This window comes from Amblyomma maculatum, chromosome 8 (assembly GCF_055883805.1).
Source record: "Amblyomma maculatum isolate TAMU_Amacu chromosome 8, ASM5588380v1, whole genome shotgun sequence".
In the NCBI taxonomy this organism is placed as follows: Eukaryota; Metazoa; Arthropoda; class Arachnida; order Ixodida; family Ixodidae; genus Amblyomma; species Amblyomma maculatum.
This window is the reverse complement of record NC_139351.1, coordinates 21,401,926-21,406,381: the sequence shown is the minus strand read 5'-3', so window position 1 is coordinate 21,406,381 and position 4,456 is coordinate 21,401,926. Positions and strand designations below refer to the sequence as shown.

The window sequence follows — 4,456 nt, the reverse complement described above, 5'->3', positions numbered from 1 at the left end:
GATACAAGTGATGCAGAAACAGCTGCACACTCCTCTGCCCCATTTGCAAATGTATTGTAGAGAAAGTGCAATGTGGAGACACAAACCACGGTCAACATGCAAGATCTGTCGTACTTAATCAAAGAAAATGAGATGCTAAGACAGTTCAGAATTCAGTTCAGAAAGTGTTCAGAATTTTCCATGTGTTGCCTCTGAACTTTGTGAGAAGAGCTGGTGACAAGATCTTCGTAACCATTGACAAAGTGGTGGTGGTATGCAGTACACTAGTTAATCTGCAAACCCCGATCATCAACAACCGTAAGCGTGTAGCTGGTTCATAACCAGATGGTATGAAAGTACATGATGCTGTGCAAAAACATGGACAGAAACGACACATTGCCAAACCAGCTTGTGCTCACAACGTGATTGCAAATTGTTTTTATTGTACACATTATCTGCTGAACTGTAAATGCAGTGCATCTGCACCAAATACATAATGACAATCTATTATACCTGTCTGCAATCTTAAGAAGTTGCAGCATGAAACAATCTAAAAAATTTCGCTTTGAACAGACGGACAGGTTTCAGCACATAAGTAGAGAGACAGTGCAGTGACACCTTGTTTCATAGTAGCTAGCTGACAAATGTACGTGAAATGAAGGGTTCTGCTCTTGACTAATTCAAGCCTCTTGGCTTCTTTTTCATATAGCACACATCAGCATATCAGTTGGTTCAAAATTCTACACATTACTTTGGCTCCAAAGAACAAAGGACCTATTTATTTATTTATACATGTAGCTACAGAGCCCGTTGAGGGAATTTTTGTAGGGGTGATACAGTATCAAAGCATACATTGTTATGCAGATGCCATCTTGCAAAAGAACCAATAAAAATGATAAAGATACAACGCATTCCATTACTGAGCAAACTGATAACAAAATAATCATGAAAGCAAGAAAGACTTAAAAAATTGCATATTGTAATAATAAACAATCGTATACAAAAACAAATTTTTTGAAAACGCACAGCAGCACAGCACTTAAAAAAAAAGGTTAATTCAACAAAAGGCGCGACAGAGCATTTTCAAACGAAGATTGCAGGGCTGATCCCTGGGGAACTGCAATATCTTATGAGCTTGCACCTTAAGAATAATGTACTGCTTTCTAGCGACGAGATACGCTTCCAGCCATTTCAGCAGGGTGGGTGCGACAGAATCAAAAGCTTTTTGAAAAATTCAAAAATATGCAGTTAACCTGGTTACCATTGTTAATTGAGAGAGCGACATCATGAGCAAACTTTGTCATTTGCGTATCGCAAGAAAATCCCTTTCTTGAAGCCAAGTTGCCTTGGACAAAAAGAAAGTTACAATGGAGGTGCTGAAATAAATTAGTGTAGATGATGTGCTCTAATGATTTGCATATGACACTTGTAAGGGAGATAGGCATATAGTTCACAGTTTTTGTTTTGTCGCCACTTTTATATAGAACTATGTTGGTGGTTCTCCAGTCATCGGGCAAGGCGCCTACATCCATTGATGTCTGAGTGCTACTAAAAAGGGAGCGACAGAAACTGCACAGTTCTTCAAGATGCAATTTGGAATATGGTCAGGACCGGGTGCCGCTTTTACCTTGAGCTTCTGCAAAAGTAACACTATTCCATGTATTGAGAAATCTATGTCACCCATCCCCGTAAACTCATTCACATATGTAAGCCGTCGGTAGGGCGTGCCGATAGGGAAAAAAACTGACTGAAAATAACAATTAAACTGTACAGCCTTGCCTTCCAGATAGGAGCTATAGTTGACGTCATCGATAATATCAAGGATGTTGTCTCTTACGCACTGCCTACGTTTTACGTACTTCCATACTTTTTTTGGATTATTCGTTCAGATAAAAAAAATTGTTGCATGAGAGATGCACTTGTTCAAGGCCAGGCAGAAAAATGCCGACACTTAAGATGGACAGTGCAAGAAAAAATGCTGTGCTCAATTATCATCAGTGTGATTTTTGCCTTGACACTTGACAAAACGCTATTGCCGCGGTGTGAGTCTCAGTTTTACACACTTTAGGTGGAATGTTGCTTTACACAGTGACCATTCAACAATGCTCCCTGATTTCGTACCTTGACAGTCGCATGTTTCTTTTGCGCATTACATTTGCTTTAAGAGGCGCATTGACTGCAGCTCTAGGTATATGTGGTAAAAAAAAGCTCTGCCTTGAGTTTAGTACGCTGCCAAAATGCCTGATCAAAGACTATAATCTCTGTCGTTAGAGAGGCGCCTGTAAAGACAACAAAATACTCTTGATGAAGCCCAGTAAGAGCTATTTGGGCCTGCACCTGTGTGCAGTATGCATGACTGTGCCTGAGCTGCAAGCCTTCATTAAGATAAGCCAGTTTAGTGCAACCCTTTGTCAGTGAAGCACCTTTCATTGTTGCAGGACACTTCTAGAACTGACTTCCCATAGCACGCGCAAGACACTATAGCATCAGGAGATGCACCAATGAAAGGCATGCTTCCTGCAACAAACAGACCACACTGTCTAAGGTTAAAGCCCATGTGCTTTAGAGTAACAGATGTTTGGTTTGGGCTAGTTGGTAGCAGTTTCTTGAAGACATAGCGCAAAAAAGAGACGGGGACAACACAGATGTAGACAGGACAGGCGCTAACTGAAAACTTAATTTTCGAGGAAAACCGCAGCACAATTTATGTCAAAACTCACGTGACAATCAAGGGGCCTTATACTACGACCAAATACAGTTTGACAAAGGGCGGCCGACAATCTTGACCCGGAGAAACCAAAAAAAGAAACAAGGGGGGCCGGAAAGCATTATCAACAGATTATATAAAACTCATTGTGAATTTAATACAACAGATGGGGTGCGAACAACATCGTGGCCAAGGGACGGTGCCACATAACCACAGCAACGAGCGAGCCTAAAAGGGCTCAAAACAAGGGAAGTAAAAACAGTCATAGGTCAAAACCAGAAAAAACGTGCGAGGCAAAAGCAGAGTCAGAACTAAAAACAGATAAAACGTGCGAAGCAAAAGCAGAGTCACAAGTAAAAACAGATGACACGTGCGAAGCAAAGCAGAGTCAAACCTAAAGACATGAAACGTGCGAAGCAAACGCGGAGTCATAAGCTAAATCAGACGATACGTGGGAAGCAAAAGCAGAGTTAAAACTAAAAAACTAAAACAGACTCAGGAGTGTAGAAGGCTCCCCGCTGAAACATTGAAGTGCTAAGCAAGAATAATCAGGATAGGCGAGTGGAAGAACAATTATGAAGAATGAGAAAATCAAGGGAGTAAACACACCAGAAACCGGGAAGTAATAAAAGAAATTCCACAGACGATAACTCGTTTCATAACAGTCAGCAACCGGTTGTTTGTGGTAATAAAGCAAAAAGGGTTATAACACCTACATGTGGCCATCAAGGAATTCAAATTCGCTTTCAAGCAGGTTGATAGAAGGTACGCTGACGCAATCCTGACCGGCCTTCCTAATTAAGTATGCCTCCATGACTTCGCGCTCAGTTTTTTCTTTGGCTGATCTTAAGAAATCTGTACTATCTAAGAGCGGATAACGTGCGTTAGTTGGATCAGTTTTACAAGCTTTACAATGTTCGGCGAGGTTAGTACCCGATTTGTTGCGTACGCATAGTCTGTGTTCTCTCGCCCTCTCATTGAAACATCTTCCAGTTTGTTCGATGTACTGGAGCCCGCAACTGATTGGAATCCTGTACACGACATTTTCCTTGCATTCCGTGAACTTAGTTTGATGTTTCTTCGTGCATGCTAGTTGCTTTTTCAGCTTTCTAGTGCATACTTTCGATAGTTTGCATGGTGCAGAGAAAATAATTTTGACGTTATAACGCGCTGCCAGTTTTTTGAAGTTATGTGAAAACCTGTGGAAGTATGGAATCACCTGGACTGGCATCTTACTCTTGCTTACTTCGATTCCCTGCTTACTACGTTGACTGTTTGAGGCTTTTAGGTTTTGCAGAAGGCTTTCACACACTGCTACAATAACGTCAGGGGGAAAACCTGCGTCTTGTAGACGCTTGAATTGCTCATTCATGCTAGTAGCCATGCGGTGGGTACAGGATTTTGTTGTGGCACCGTGAAGACAGGAAAACACGATGCCACGCTTCACCACCTTGGAGTGTGCACTATCAAAACATAAAGGGCGCTTTTTTGTACGCGGACGGTACATCCAGCACAGCGCGTGGCCGTTAAAATCCAGCTCAATATCTAAAAACTGAATGAGGCCATCTGTAGGCGATTCCCATGTGAACTTTAAACCGGAACCGTGATCAGAAAAGATGCTGAGCACCTCCTCGACAACATCACTTTGTCTAGCATGACATTTACTAAAAATGATCAAAAAGTAATCAACGTATCTGACCACTTTGTTAACTGGAAGGTTTGAAAGATTGGCTTGAATACGTTTGTCGACTGCAGATAAAAATATATCAC

The 4,456-nt window shown here is 41.5% G+C and overlaps 1 pseudogene; it reads right to left on the bottom strand.

Annotated features, from left to right (window-relative positions):
* Window positions 1-2,008: 2,008 nt before the first annotated feature.
* LOC146180690 (uncharacterized) lies at window positions 2,009-2,536 on the bottom strand (annotated as a pseudogene).
* Between the last annotated feature and the right edge of the window lie 1,920 nt (window positions 2,537-4,456).